The 16,895-nt window shown below is 40.6% G+C and overlaps 1 protein-coding gene across 1 annotated transcript in view; it reads left to right on the forward strand.

The window, feature by feature from the left end:
* Nucleotides 1–16,895, forward strand: part of HTR1F (5-hydroxytryptamine receptor 1F) — a 109,023-nt gene that overhangs the window by 32,861 nt on the left and 59,267 nt on the right. Inside the window, exon 2 of the mRNA XM_027719196.2 lies at nt 15,772–15,872. The gene's annotated coding sequence lies outside the window, so the exon portion shown is untranslated. The remainder of the gene's footprint in view (nt 1–15,771; nt 15,873–16,895) is intronic.

A 16,895-nucleotide genomic window follows, 5' to 3' on the forward strand; every position in this document is an offset into this window, starting at 1 on the left:
AGCATTTTTCAAGCTCTGAAATAATTGGCAGCGAGCCCTATAAAACTTACTCCGAGCATTAGGTTGCTAAAACACAGTAAAATGCCCACATCAACTTCCTAATACCCTTCCAGCTCAGTATCTGGTTTTAACACCTCCCCCTTGACCACCTCAAGCTCTGGCCAACAATAAGCTCCTGAGCCAGCCTCTCCCTACTTATGAGAATGAACTCAATTACTTACTGCACAGAGGGCCCAGACGGTTCCTTCCTCTCCATTGAAAGCTGCTTGCTGGCCTTAGCCTCTCCCCTGCTTCATTTTAAAAACTTCCCCTGCTGACCTCCAAAAACCACCTGGCCCAGCCAGTCCCTTGACCTGCCCTCACAGCCCGTTCTAGGACCTTTCTCTGCACTCGCCCACGGGGCCCAGTTTGATTCAGCTGGGGCTGATCTACACCATCACACTCTATTCCCAAGCTAAGCATGTAGAGCAGGAGAGGTGGCATTCAGCACACTATTTTATCATGCTGTGAATAATTAGAATTGTTTTTACTGAACAAAATATGCGGCAAAACGAGTAGGCAGTAACGCGAACTATTATCGTTCGTGCTATTCATGTGCAGTATGACCTAACTGCAGCTTTCCTGTAGTTCAGCTATTGTAGATATCACAGCTGTGGTGTTCAAGAATGGCCTTGGCAGTTTGGACATGCTGCTGACAAAAATAACATGTGAATTTTAAGTTCAGTGTCATAGCCAGCTATAAAGATTAATTCGTCCTCTGGTTTTGTTTACTGAGATCCCTGCTTTTAATTTACTACAATCACAATATTTGCTGAAAGAGAAAGGGAATCTTTGGGATGTGTGCAGGAGGATTCCTTCTCAAAATAGGAATGGACCAAAAATGAAATCACCCAGCCAAAATAAATACAGGAGTGAATTCTATATGAAAGCAGAAACAGTATGCTGATTGAAAGCAAACTGGGGGGAAAAAAATAAAAAGCTATATTTCTTATTTAATAATGGGTTTTCATTACAGTTTTCAAAACTGTGATCTCCTCTAGCCACACATTACTTTTGATATGGTTTAAAACACGGGGTAGAAGTTCCAGGTGTGGGAGTTACAATATAAGCTATCAAAGAAAGACAATATAGAGATAGAGAGATACACACAAATCAAAAAAGATGATCTATTTAATCATTTATGTAGGGCTGTAGTACATTATGATTTCTCCTAAATACCACTCACTGTAACATCAGAGATTAGTTTTCCCTGTAGAATAGTGTATTTAGAGGCAATCATATACCAATCAGTATTAATTAAGATCATAAAAGATGAAGTATCGTATAGAAAGCAACTCTCTAGGGTGAGAAATGGTGTAACATGAGGTCTATAAAGCATCTGTCTGCTTAATGGGTTGATTCACATCTAAGCACTCAAAACTACTCTGCTAGGTAGGAAGCTCTCAGGATCCACACATGCACACAGATTCGCTGCAGATACACTCAGCCTGGTTCTTTTCCTACTTCCCAGGAGTTTAGCAATGGAACCCAAAACACTGTTTTCAGATATGCCAGATTTGGACCATGTCACGCAGTGGATCTCCTGTTTCCAAGTGTTACTGGTTTCTTTTAACTTCAAGATCAAAAAATGATGGGGAATCTGAAGGAAGTTGTGAACTAAGTATACATATAAGTGTGTATATATATATATATTCTTTCCCCTTTCAGCAGTCATGTCCTGGAGATCAGGATGGTCCCTGTACACTGCAAGTGTGTTCTTGGTGGGAAAAAAAAAAAAAAAGGGAGGAGGGGGGAAGGGGAAAAAAAGAAAAAGAAAGAAAGAAAAAGAGGGAATTGGAAAATGAAACTGGAAGATCTACAGATCATAATCTATGATAACAACAGGGGAGGAGATTAGGCAAAGTCTTTGTTAGGGGAAATCGATCCACTACCAGCCCTGGAGATAACATCCAGTAAGTAACAAAAAGCTGACAACAAATGTCACAGCCCTGAGCCCAGCCAGACAAACCCCTCAAAGCCAGAGGTGACAGAGGATGCTGATGCATTCCATGTCCTGACAGGGAGTCCAACCCTTCTGTGGATTGCAGGTCAGGAAGGGGAGACAAGGTACAGGAAAAAGACAGTTCTCATATATGCATCTACTGGAACGGGGGTGAGAAGATGAATCAGTTTATTTGGAGGAGATTCTAGTGTCAAAACCACTAATTTGGAAGAAGAACATCAGCTAGCAGGTTGGACTGCATGCTGTGTGGAAAGCAATAAGGAAGAGAAAAGGGGAAAATAATAACAAAAAGAAGCAGCAGCTAATGGAATAAATTCTGTGAAAACAAACCTGAGAAGTTAGAGGTGCACGTCCCTGCCATGTAGAGGTCCAAATGGGTGTAGGAGGATAATGGGAGTGGGAGTTCATGTAGGCAGAATCTGACATCAGGTATTGATTCTGTCTGCTGCCTAAAGTTGTTGAAACCCCATCCTAAAGAAAGCATACTTTTACAGAGCTACTCTTATAATAATGCCATCACTTCAAACAGTGAACCAAAGAAATTCAGGAAGAAACTTTTTAAAATCAGAAGAGAAGTAAACACTTATATCATTAAAAGGTGACTGTTTAAGCAGGTATCACTTTAGACTATTTTCACTTGCTAAATTCAAGAAATAGTGTGAAACAATATAAAATGCTAGAGAGAAAGAACCCTTTGCTAGAAGGTCATTTAAACAAGGAACTTCTCTGAAGCTGTGAAGCCACTTCAGTATTAATGTAGTCCCAGTCACTCAGCAGGATGTCAGCAGTGAGAGACCTATTCTATTAAAAGATATCCCTCCAGGCTATACCAATACACTGAAAAACACTTATTTATTGTTTTGTATTTTACAGTGATCACAAAGAAAAGCCTTCCCTGGTTTCTAGGTCATAGGCAACAAATTTCATCCAGTTTTGTAAGGAGATCACTCCAGCAGATGCTGTAGTGAACGTGCAGAGCAGAGTAACAAACACTGGGCCTTATTCACAGCCATGTAATCCTATTGCTTCCTGAAGGGAAATGCCACAAACAGTGGAGATCAAAAGCATTTAGCAGCAAAGACACAGATCCCTAGAGAGTAACAAACAGCAGAAGAAATACTCTGAGTCACGAAATAGCCAAAAGTACAACCACTGAAACTAGGCAAAGCCAGAGTTTGACAGAGTTTGTTTTTTTGGCATTAATGAAGAGGTTAAACAGTCAAAAGAAATCTTGTTAACCACCTGTTCCTTGTGTTTCCTGCTGTTGCATCCAAATGTTATTTAAATTCTCTTCTTTCTTTAATTAGTTTTCAGGTTACAATATTATGTCACCCTCACAGTCAGTATTTTACTTCTCCTTTTATTCAACCAAGAAGCAGTTTTGCTTTTATTGAGAGCTGGCTGCTCTTGGTGTTTCAGTCCTTCACTTATATACAAATATATGCACAGATACAGATATATAATAGCCCATTGCACATTTTCTTCATGATCTGCAGTAGCTGGATACTTCTTTAACACACTATTCCTGTTCTTGTGAATGATGAGGACAAATATCCAGAAATTTGAAGACACGAAATATAAAACTATTTACTGAAAATACTCAGAACAAAAGACACCTAAAAAAAAGAAAAAAAAAAAGAGAAAAAAAAAAAGAAAANAAAAAAAAAAAAAAAAAAAAAAAAAAAAAGAAAAAAAAAGTCATCTGTGTCTTCTGCTAAAAATTGCAGGAGAAAAAGAGACAAAGAGGCTGCTCTGGTCTCAGGATGCTAAAGGTAGCCAGGTCACTAAATCATGCATCAGATCGTTTACTGTAAACATAAGAGAAAGCTGTAGCTTGTAGTGTGCTCAGTTTTTGGGAGGACATGCATTAAGTCAGGGTGTACCCAGAAAACATGAAGGGGGACAGGGGTAAAGAGAGAAGCCTGGGGAAATTGCCTTTGGCTTCTGTCTCTCCTCCAATGGTTTCTCCCTCACCTTTCCTTCTTTCACTCATGTTTGTTTTCCTCACTCCTAGTAGCCTCCCTTGAAACTCTGCTCCTACTGCATTCACCAGCGTCCACCATTCTGCATCCAGCATTCACCCCTGCTTGCACCTACTCTCCTTCCAGTCCTTCTTGCACATCTGGAGCCTGTTGGAACACATCTGTTCTGTTTTACCATCGACCCTTTCCTTTGCCAAGGTGTGTTTCCTTTGCCAAGCAAACACTTTCGGAGGCAAAAATAATTATTGAAATCCTGCTGCCAAGATCCTTAACTGGAATCTTTGCCTGAAACACAGCCTACACCAGAGTACAGTGACATCTTCTTCCTGCAAAAGCACCCATATGCTAATAGGTTTTGTCAGAAGTCCTAAAGGTCCTGCACCAACCAGCAATAAATCTTGGTCTTCAGATCAACACGATCTCTAGGCATTCACTAAGTTGGCATTACAAGTCATAGGCTCAGCTTCCAAGTCTACCAGCACTGGAGCCCTGTAAATTCTATTTGGCTGCCCCAGCAGTGCAGTCATGATGTCTATGGAGTCACTGTCCTCCCTGCTATTTCCCATGCAACAGCCAGAGCAGTAAATGTGGCTCTCCCCACCCCTCCTTCCTCCCTGTTCCACCACTATCCTTCCCTCTCACTCTCCCTCCCATACCTCAGCCAGACTAGACCATCATCCTTGGGTGCAAAGATTTCAAATTTGTGTCCACCGGTAACACACCTTGAGCACATTCTGTCTGAGCTGTTACTGTCTCCAGTACTGTACAAGGCACTGGTCACTTCAGAGACCTTTCACACAGCAGAATTCCTCTCTGGCATACTGGCCTGGATCAGGAACAGTGTGGCCAAGAGGTCAGCACTGGTGAGGCCACCTCTGGAGTGCTATGTCCAGTTCTGGACCCCTCAGTTCAGGAAGGACATGGAGGTGCTGGAGCAGGTCCAGAGAAGAGCAACGAGGCTGGTGAAGGGTCTGGAGCACAAGTCCTGTGAGGAGAGGCTGAGGGAGCTGGGGCTGTTCAGCCTGGAGAAGAGGAGGCTCAGGGGAGACCTCATGACTCCCTGCAACTCCCTGACAGGAGGTTGTAGCCAGGTGGGGGTTGGTCTCTTCTCCCAGGCAACTCTCAGCAAGACAAGAGGGCATGGTCTTAAGCTGTGCCAGGGGAGGTTTCGGTTAAATATTAGGAAGAAATTCTTTACAGAGAGGTTAATCAGGCATTGGAATGGGCTGCCCAGGGAAGTGGGGGATTCTCCATCCCTGGAGATTTTTAAAAAGAGACTGGATGTGGCATCAGTGCCATGATCTGGTAACCACAGCGGTGTTGGATCAAAGGTTGTACTTGATGATCTCGGAGGTCCCTTCCAACCCAGCTGATTCTATGATTCTGGCAGTAGCCTTCAGCTAGCCATGTGGGTCCTGTGCTATTTAGGAATAAATCTAATTCCTCGGGCTCTTTGAGCGCAAATCATAAACCCAATACCAGCATTAACCATATCCTCGGCAACATCACAGCAGTCCATGGCTAGTTATGAGCCATTTGCCTTGTCTCCAGCATTCCTCATCCAAACTCCTCTTCTGCAGAATCCTCCCTAATCTGAAGGTTATGGTTCAACTGAGGTCCAGCAGAACTTCCCTCCCCCGTCCAACCCTGAATTACTGTGCCCTCTTTGCTGTGTCTCTTGCCCTGGCAAAGCAGCTCGGGAAGAACAAGCCCAGCAGGATAGGAGAGGATCTTGGCTCACATTACTCTTTCCCAGGAAAGTAAGACAAGCCACGAGTGCATTTTTTTTTTTACAGTCCCCACAAGCAGATCAGGTGCTGTGGGAGATGGAGATGACAGTTGCTAGGAGCAGTCTCAGAGCAGTCTCGGAGCAGTCACAGCCTCCACATGAATCACCCTGGGGCCAGTGTCAGACCTCCTCCTCCTCACATGAGGTGGTGCACAACAACAGCAACTATCAGGTCTCACATCTTTGTAAACACAACAAGGTGTTCAGGCCTTGACAGGTGCCACGTTGGCTGAGAGAGGCTTCAAACAACAGGGTCGGTTTTAAAACCCTAAGATCATTCCTGTTTAAATTTCCTTGCTTAGGAGGTTTGATATTGTAAGACTTCTGTTTTCCTCCTGACTAGCCAGGCTTGCAGTTCTTCCCTAACTCTCCAGTCAGGGTAATGAGACATTTGGTTAGATCTCATACTTATAGCTGAAGTTTTACCACACTCCAACATTGGAAACTATTTTAAGAGGCAGGAGAAAGATTTTTGAGAAAGGGAAGTGTTACTCATGATTGACAAAAAAGCAGTTGTGTCTTCAGAAGCCAAGGGGGAGGATATGAGCCCGAGGAAAATAATGAAATGAAACACTTATCTGCCTTTTCATTATACAACCAGTTTTCTTAAAGATGCTTTTTCTCTGTGGGAATCTGAATAGGAACCTCTGAGATGTTCTGCACATTGCCCTCTTACCTCACAGCTTTTATCTGAAGTTTTGCAGCATCAAGTCTTGGCTTCAAATTCTTGAACTGTCTATAAACAATAGTGGAAAGTTTATGGTGGAGCGAGCACAATAGAATTCTTACAAAAATATAAAAGAAAATATTCTTGTTCTCCCCCAAAAAATGTTCTATGGACACTTAAGTATAAAATTGATTACCTAATTTTCGGCACAAACTGTGTGCTTAAAATCAATTGCATTTTTCCATTTTGAAATGTTCAGATTTTGAAGACTGATTTTCCTTCTACCCGTACATTCCTGTCATTTGCAATGTAAAGGGATGCTGATGCCAATGAAAAATCGGTTTTCTGTGTGCTGGAAAGGAGTGAAAAACCCTGTTTCAATTAGGTGTAGTTACAGTTATGTAGGTTAGCCTACCTTCATCCCTTCCACTGTGTGTCTCATTTGAGTTTCTTGTCCTTCTTTGACCTCTCCTTACTTACTCTCTCCTTGCCCATGGCAAGGTCATCTTTAAGGTCCATTCCAAGCCATTCTATGACTCTACTACATCTTATTCATTAGTAAGATGTGGCAAGAAATGTCATGTCATTAGTGTTGTATCTGTCTACTTTGAAGAAGATCTATCACTTTTTGATGGATTGTGTGGATTCTTCCATTAATAAACCAACAGATTTACTCACTTTAAAAAAGGACTTTAACCCATTGTCACTAGTTATAGCTTATTCAAGGCAGGTACTTAAATACTAAAAAATTTTAGGTCCTAAAAGTTTCTAACAAGCTGAAAGCACTTCTGCAGGTCTTGCAGTCAGATCAGTATCTCCCCCTCTCTCTTCTCTTTCCTTGTTGTTGGATGTTCAGTTTCTCAGATGTGTTATACGTGGTAAATCGATGAGATCTATCTTAAAACTCCCAACTTTTCTGTAATATACATCTTCTCCAGAGAACTGGCAAGCCTAAAAAGCTCAGCTGCAGATACGTCAGCCTGAACCAAAAAAGTGCAGATTGAAGGCGGTGACTCACCAGTTCGCGATGGAGCAGCTCTGTGCAGTCAACTTTCTCCTACATTGAACAGTTCTAGGAGAAAAAATTGAGGGGCTTGGGGCTGGTTTGGGGTTTTTGCTTATGTGTAGACTTCCATTCTTTATTAGCCTCTGCTTTTGTATAAAAGGAAGTAAGTGCAGCCTCCTTCGCAGTGGGGATAATCTTCAGAAAAGATATTTTATAGACTTCTCAGTCTGCCGTCCATTTTTTGTTGGAACTTGCCAAGAGAGGCTCAAGTGTGCGCAGATACCCCCACCAACCCTAAGAAGGAAAAAAGAAAATTTCTGTAGAGAGACAGACCTGACTTACATGTGCTTTTATTTAAGCAGAGAGAAACTAGATAAAGTGCAAGAGACCATTCTTAACATTAAAAATTTATCTCATGTTTCTGATCCATAGCGAAAGGGAGCACTGGAAAAATTCAAAGCTTTCCACAGAGAATGTACAGTGCATCTGCGTTTCAGATAGTGCAGCTACCTCAGCAACTGGAGCAAATGAGAAATAACATGGTTTTACTCACAGCAAAAGTCTAGCCATCGAGAATTTACAGCCTGTGGTTGGAGGTGGGGGAAGCGAATGTTTTTGTCTGAGGATAAATAATAGCAGCAATGGTGTGTGACTTACACTGGAATATGGTAATTACTATGCTGGATCAGATTTGTACCTCATCTTTAATCAAAAGCAGGCAGAACACTAAGCTGGCCACCCTGAGCTGGAAAAGGACAAGGAAGAGAAGGGCATTTTCTACATTTGGCACTAGAAAGTGAACGGTGTGTTTTTTGAGCTCCAACACATCATTTTTAAACTAAACCATACTGTGGAGCACAGGCACTTTTAATGGATAGAAAGATATGGTTTATTGCATGATTTGGTGAAAGACTTTGAAAAGCTTGTCCCTGAAAACATTTTACTTCAGACAAAATCTAGACATCTTTACCTAAATCTGTAGCCCTTCCATTTGATAATTTTTCTATCCTCAGTGTAAAAGAAAGCTGGTTATTTGTCCCTCCACTGTCTTTTAAAGAGAAATGCAATTACTTTCATGCAACTTTCAGGTACAAAGCAAAAATAACCAATGCATAGTATTTTCAAAATTCCCTGATTTCTTTAGCATTAAAAATTGATTTCTTCATAAAAGCTACTTTTTCCTCGTTTAATAGCAAACCATCCCACCATGTCCTCAAACACATCAATAAAAAAATGCCCTTTGTGTAGAAAGTTAGAACTGATTTATCAGTGCATATAAAAATTATATGCTTACGATGTAAGATCAACCAGGCTTCTGGCAAGTTTTCCTAAACTGATGCAGCTTTTGGGTATGGCTTCATTATTGGAGTCCCTAAATAAAATGTAATTTAGCAGAACAGAGAGCACTTCTTTGACTGCACATCGCCATTAAACACCTCCAAAAAAACATCCTATGGAGTTCTATTCACCAGGCCTTCCCTGGAAGAAAAATATAATCAGTATCTTTAGCAGGTCCCAGCTATATCCATCACCATTTCTACATTCCACACAAGAATTCTTCCCAAAAAATTCTTTCAGCAGCAGCACCTCCATCAGGGAGAAAGGAGTTAAATAATCTCAACAGGTTTCTGTGGGCAAATGTGATGTCCAGAATCCCAAACTCTGAGGGTAAAGATGAACTAACAGAAAAGTTGCCTGTCTCCCAGTCAGTTGCCAAGCCACTGATAAAAGTTTATGGCAAGATTTCCTTTCTTATTCCAAGAACTTTATCTGTATTAAACTCTGCATCATCAGTATCTATGCATTAAAGGAGAGAGACCATTTCAGGAAAGTTTGAGCTGTATGATAGCTTTGGTAAAAGAGTATTATATAGGACTAAAATTCTGCCTGCTCTAGAGACATGGGTAAGACATTGTTCTGTGAGAGAGACAACACACTTAGTCTACCTGTTATGCCAGTCAAGAAATGATATCTAAGATTTTTAATCCCAGGCCCCTTTCCTTTACCTGTTAATCCCTGCTTTTCCTCGCTAGAAATGCTCTGATTGAGTGATTAAATGACAAAAAACCCAAGCTGTTTTAGTAACAGAGCTTTCTTAGAGAAATACTGGTGTTCATCACAAACTTAGGTGACCAAGAATCAGCATGTTACAGCAACAAGTCTATTAACACAACTAAAAATTCTATTTTCCTTAAATTCGGAGAAGACTGAGGCATTTAATTATTTCCTTAACTAAGTAACAGATTGTTTTTCAAATGACTTTGAAAAAAATATTTTCATCCCTAAAATGAAAACTCAAATTTTGGCGTGGGAGAGACAGACAAAGATCTGGAATTCTGGTTACAACTTTGTTGGTAAACAAGGAGGCAGTTCTACTATGTATTTCCTTATCTTTATTAATTAAAAAACATCCTTTCTCCTTGAAAATGAAGTTCAAGCTTTTTTCTCAGTCCTAATCAAGAAATCATCCCTTTCAGTTTCCTGATCTGTCAAGGTCTGACAAACAAGTCATGAAAATTGTGACAAGACTCTGTGGTTTCCATTAGATGTCTGAAGATAATTAAACTCACTCTGGCTCATCTTTACCTTTTTTGGAACTTTCAGGTCACTTTTGATCTTGTTGCAGGGCCTGAAGACGGTAGGCTTTGAAAGAAAAGAATAGGTTTTTAAAGCAGAGGGAGGGGCATTTATGTTTAATCCCTTCTTCTACTTATGCAATTCACTGAGGAGCAATCCATACAGAAAAGTGTAAAGCAACTCTGACTTCTTGGCCTTGCTTATTGCAAATCTTATCTCCTTGGACTTCAACCCATCAAAGAATACTGGGGCTGGTGTAAAGTGTCCTTCCAAGTAGTTCATGGCCTTACCTGGGAATTTTCATGTCCTTTATGATAAAACATTCACCTTCATGAGAGAAAGTTCTCTCAGTCATGGTTAATCAACGACTGGAAGCTTACATTGTTATAAATATTGTACCCATTGCTTTGATCTATGTTTCATAATTGATTCATCCTGAAGCAGAAGAGGGGGAAATGCATGCTGACATAATTTTGTTGCATTGATACTTAATTTATGTAATTCCTTACCCTTACTAGTTAAATTGATACCCGTTGTTGACATTAAATAATGGTAATCTTCACAGATGGTTAGGGCTTATATTCATTACCATTACTTCCAACCTCAGTGGAAGCACTTTTATGGTGTATATGAGGATACAATGACACAAGTTTACAGACTAATACAAACAACAACAAAAAATTGTTGAGAAGGAAGAAACAATCCCACAACTGTAATCTGACATTTTTTATGGAGTTTAGAAGTGATTTCTCTTGCCAACTGCACCTTCCCTTGTGCTTTTATGAGCCAACTACCTTTGTGTAGAAATGGATCTTTAGGAACAATGTGCAATAGAGAAATCAGTCTTTCATCCTCTTCGACAACAAACAATTTTCCCTTGCCAGAGGATGAGGACAGGTGTGGAAGGCAGACTTAACTTCCTGGAGCAGCAGAGGTTGGCACAAAGCATCCACACAGTCTGAATCAGGACAGGCCGGGCAGTCTCATCCTTCTGCTCCTCCTGCCCATCCCGGTTTTAAATCCTCATCTACAATTGGTGATGACATGTACTAATCCTCTTCATACAAGCTATGAGAGGATTGTAACTTCATATGGGAAACGTCAGGGGAAGGAAAATACAGAACAAAAATCCTTCCTTCTTACAAAAGCATTCAATAACAAAGAAGGAAGAACTAAAAATAAAAAACAGACAGACTGCTTATGAAGTTTGTTTAGAACTAAATAACTCCAGAAAAACAGCTTAATGCTGTTCCTTTGTGGGATTAAGATCTTATTTGAGGGTGCAATTTATGCCTGCAAAATTTCATACTGAAGTAGATGCACTTGTGAGTAGATATTATCCTCTTTAGGTAATAAAAGAAATAATTATAACAATCAGATTTGTTTCTAGAATTGAACAGTAGCTTAAAAATTGTGTGCAAGAATTGCTCACAAAACCAACCATCCTACATATTTAACCCTTTGCTGCCAGCCTCTTCACCATGAGATGGCAAAGAGTTCTTTTCATTTCATGGCAATGATCACTGGAAAGGAATAATTTATTTATACACAAATGATATTGTATAACACTTCATCCTCAGCTTCAAGCTCAGAAATATTTATTATGCTCAGATAAATGTTATCATCATCATTCCTACACAGAGTAAGTACATCTTGAGCATATTTCTTTTTCTTTTTTCATTTGTGGCAGGGAGTTTTTGTCATTTGAGCATAGGCTCTTCCTTCTTATTTTATGCATTTGCCCTCTGGTCGTTGTCAACCCCTGCAGTCAGAATAATGAATTCCTCTTTACTGCACTGTCAGTGTGCTATCATTATTGTGGACTTTTCCTCCTATGGAAGGGTGTTTTGTAAGTTATTTCTGAAAAGCTATACCACGTATGTGTTTGGGATTTATAGGACTGTACTGATCCACCATTTTCCAGAATATCCAATGCAGCCACTGTAAATTTAAAGAAAAAGAGAGTTCTCATCCAGCTGTGGACGTCAAGACAACTCGAGGGAGTATTATCTGCTTCTAACTCCTTGCAGCTTTTACACAGGAAACACAAACTCAGCTCAAGACCACAGAGAGATTTCTGTTTGCCTTTGCAGTAGGGTTGTCATTTTCTTTATGCCACCTACACTTCCTGCTGGCTTTTGAGGAGACAAACATTTGTGTGTGATTCTGAACACAGGTCGTCTGCCTGACAGCAAATGATGCTGCCAGCTGAGCTTTTAAAACAGCTGTTTGATTCATGCAAAGCTGCTTGTCTCCCATAATTACCTTAGTGCAAGATACCATTTTAAAAAGTCATATTTAGCATCCTCCACACGGTAAGAAAGTCACTTTTAGTCTTGGAATTATCGCAGATGCTACTTTTAACCACAAAAAAAAGCTTGCCTTTGTACTCCACCCCTCTCATAAGGCTTTTCCCACCATGTTTCAGAAGACCAAAGCTCTCATAATATCAGTGTCTTTGCTAGGAAAGGAGGGCTGCAACTGGTAGTTCTGCTTTTTTGGTTACTGGCAGACTTCAAACTGACGTAATAAATATTGAAGCTTGAAGCAGGAGTACCCTGAGGCTTGAGAAGTGATGGAAGCAGTAAATGTGCTACAGAGATGAAGGCAGGTCCAGAATTACTTCTGGCTGGACTACCTTCCTAAAGGACGTTGCTGCCATGCATAAAATGAGATTACTAGGACTTTGAGCAGATGGGAAATGATTTTATGTTGGTTAAAAAGAAGTTTGTTTATATTTAGAAATATTAAGTTCTCATATGTACAAAACACTGCTAATCTGTTAAAAGCTTGGCTTATGTTTATTAAACAAAACAGTGAGTCCATAGGATTTGGGGCAGTTGTCTAATTTTTCCCTTTTCGTGGGGATGTTCTGTCATAACAAAAATTACTCTTATTGTAACTAGCTTATCAACAGTTCAAAAAGTCCTTATTTCTGTGGTTTCGTAATGTCTTGCTCTCTGTCCTCAGTTTATAGGAATCACTGTTCTAAAATCAATCTCAGTCGCTCATTGAGCGTTACTAATATTTTTGAATGTTCTTGGAAAGTTTAAAGAAAGCCTAATTCCATAGGAACCTTACTTGCCAGCTGTGTAGGATTCACCTTGGAGATGTCTGTTCAGTTCCTCTGCTGAACCCTTAGGTCCGGCACACATACATTTTAATTAAACAAAAAATGATAAGGTAATGATAATGAAATGATAATTACAGATGATGAGGTACAACAGCTACATCCACGCTGCTGTTTCATCAACAAAGACTCCCACATCCATCCTCCCTTCCCATGCAGACAAGGTCTTCTCAAGAGCTTGTAGGCAGCTTGCAAATCTGTCTGCACAGGAATGCCTGGCAGCACTCCAAGCTAGATAACAAGAAGCAAATGGTGATCTAAGAACCCAGGTGGCCTCCAGATCCCCTTCAGAGGACACTCATTCCCCATTCAGACAAAAGTGAAGTCATTGGGTGGCAGTGCCAACAATGAAATCCTTGACTAAATAAACACATACATTTCAGGAATATTCCTTTTTACATTAGAGGACCAGGAGAGAAAAAGGGAATGCAACTAGGAATGGCCTGAGTGCAAAGAGCCAGGAGCTTGCAAACACGTTTGAGATGAAGATGAAAATGCAAAGGTGCAGAAGCTGGAGGGTAAGGAGGATGGGCAAAGGATAGACTGTAGGGGTAAGGCATGTACCAAAAGAACCTCAAGTTTGCAAAGAAACAGAGACTTCTTTTTTGTCTAGAGAGGCCAACCAAAATCTCAGAGGTGTGTAGGTGCTACCTAGACATTCTGATACCTATAATTTCTTATCTGGGAATGAGACGTAACATGCAATGTCTCAAGCCAGCTTACCCTCCTCTCACCCCTTAAGATGGAAATCTTTTTAAGATCACCCTGAAATTATCCCAGCTCCTGTGCATTCTCACACAGAACATGGTTTTGTCACATCTGATGGAGCGTGTTGAGATAAAAGAATGGAGACAATGATTAAAATAACAATTTCCAAGGAAAACCAGAGAAAAGGGTTACTCTGCCTCTACCTTGATCAGTTATTGATGATCATATGTTGGATGCTTAACAAGACACAGCAAAGTACATCATTATGTCTTGAGTGCTGCATATTCCCATAGTAGGTCACGATGGCCTCTCTACCTTCTGTCCTTCCTGACCTTGCCTAGAGAGAGAGAAATCTGAATTACAAAGGAGAGCAGGGAAAGAGGGAGCACAGACACTCGTTTTACTTTTTAAACTCTATTATCGCTGCCAATACGTTACATTTTGAAGGTTAATGCTCTGTACTGAGCAGGAGACTAACTTCTGGAAAATATAAGTCTTATGTCTAGCAGAGGCATGGGTACAAAAGTACTGAGAGCTTATACTTTTTCAGTTTTTCCAACACATACAACACTGATTTATAACTCATGATTTGCAGGGTGCCTCCCTGGCAGGAAGGCTCTTGCCCTTCCTTTAGCAATAGAAACCTGGGCTTCCCAAAGTTGCACTGACAACCTCAAGAAACCAAAACACTTGCTATCCCAGCCTAGCCCATAGAATCATAAAGGTTGGAAAAGACCTCCAAGATCATCGAGTCCAACCTTTGACCAAACACCACCTTGTCAACTAAACCACAGTACCAAGGGCCATGCCCAGCTGTTTCTTGAACACCTCCAGGGATTGTGGCCACAATGCCAAGTGGTACAAAAAACAGGTCTATAACCATCCTCAAAACCTGCCCAGAGCACTTCAAGCTGTAAGAACTCATCTGATAGCAGGTCACAGCCAAATAGTAGTATAATTATATTCTGGATAAATTACCATATTATTTGACAATGTGTGAAAAATTATTAGTTTTTAATCCTTCCCCCCCCCCCGAAAATCAGTGCTAGTTCCTTATTTGTCACTTTGCCTTCTTATTCATTTTTCTCAGTGACTGCTCTTCCACTTTGAAACAAGAACTGCTTTTGTTATCTGATTTTCTACATTTTAAGCACATTAGCCATTTAAAGATTTTGTATTTAAAATTAAATCAGCCTACTCTTGGTAGAATGATGTATTTCTGCTTTTCACAGTGCAGACTTCACAGTGCATATCCTTTTGCATTATATTTCTTCTTTAGGCAGTTGCTTACTCTGAGACACTGCTAACTGGAGGGGAAAAAAAAAGGAAAAAAAAACGTATTATTTTGAGAATCCAAGAAACAATGCCTTGCAGTTCAAACTGCACACACTGGTGTGTTTCTGTCTTTAGCTTAATAACAGCAGCTTAATACTGCAAAATGCCAAGTGCCCTGGGCTCCTACTGCAGTCAGTGGGAGTCGACAATTAGCACCTGACAGATGCACTCGGGTGCTGAGAGCATGAGATACCCTGGAACTGCTGGCTTGGCTAAACAGCACAGGCTTCCTCCTCCTTCTCCTCTAACTGATCATTTATCTTCAGAAAAGAACAGGGCAGGTTTTTCGATTTCTTGCCTTCCACTTTCTGGAGTGTCAAATCCTGCAAGGTACTTGCCAGTTGTTCATTAGCTCATTACAGGGAATTTCAGACATCGCCAGCAATGCTCTTCTGTGGACTCCCCGGTGGTTTCCTGACACTGGCCTCTAAGCCTTTAAAGAATGATTCCCTGTTATTTGAAGAGATCCTGAATATTAGTTTAGGGCTTCTGAACATTTTTTTCCTTCTTCTGAAGTAGACGTCATTTGTTGTCATTTACAGAGTCGATATTATGATTTTTTTGCTTTCTCACAGGTTTTTGGCAGTATCCAGTGTTGCTAAGGGTGATTTAATTCCTACTTCCAGTCCAGTTCCCAGACACAGCTTTTCCAAGGTGCTTCTAAACACAGGAGATGGTGAGTTGCTTTCTACCCTCATACATGGAGACTCTACACACGTGTTTGCGATGTACCTGCTTTAAAGAACAAACTCATTCAGCTGGGTCTTCCATAGGGATTCTGCAAAGTGTGTTGAATAGAGGGTTTTACTGAGCTCTGTGAGAGTGACCTTTCCTTAGGGTAGTGCAGAAGGAGAGAAAAGTCTGCACTGCAAAAACTCCAAAGTAATAGGGCAGGGAAAGGCAGCCTGGTGAAGGTTGACCTGCAGAGTGATTGCAGGCTTACCTGGGCAATCTGAGTGCATGTGGTGCAGTGGAAAGCTCCAGACTAGCCAGGAAAAAGATGTCAGAGAGGACAATCAGTTCAAGAAAAGGAGAGCAGTGGCCAACCAGGGATGACTGAATAAATGAAGAATGTCCAGCCCAGTCTGAGAAATTCAGGCACTGCAGAAGAAGCTTAGTCTGCAGTACTAGATCTGACCTTCTCCACAGCCATGGACATTTAAACACTCAACATCTACTTTAACTGAGGGGGAAAAGAACAATGGTGCCAATATAACGCTTCATTTCACGGATATATTTTAAAGACTTAACCTTTGTAAGACATTTTGAAGATCAAAAGCACAGCAGTGCTCATTACCTCGCTTAACCAAATTTCTTAGTGCCAAGCTGAACCTAAATTCTTTTGATGTCAGCTCATCACAGATATTTTGTGAGACTTTTCTCAATTTCTGTGTTGGCCTGTAGCCATTTCATGCCACTGTGTGCTTGATTTTATTTCTGGGTTTGCCACATGCAGTTCTGCAAAAAGAGGTGACTTTTTCATAGCACCTAATTGTAGATTTTTAACAACAAAGATGAAATTCCAAAGTCCTTGTTTCCCATAGTCATTCAAGTACAACAGCTTAACGATAACGTTTCAGAAAGCACTTACAATTGGTTTGAATACAAAAATATTTTCAAAAAGAAGGGTAAAACTTCCTGCAACAGTATCAGGAGATAAAATTGTCATTTAATATTGAGACATCTGGATAATAGTGTA

This window comes from Pipra filicauda, unplaced genomic scaffold (assembly GCF_003945595.2).
Source record: "Pipra filicauda isolate LSUMZ 115617 unplaced genomic scaffold, ASM394559v2 scaffold306_size1276767_pilon, whole genome shotgun sequence".
NCBI classification, from domain to species: domain Eukaryota; kingdom Metazoa; phylum Chordata; class Aves; order Passeriformes; family Pipridae; genus Pipra; species Pipra filicauda.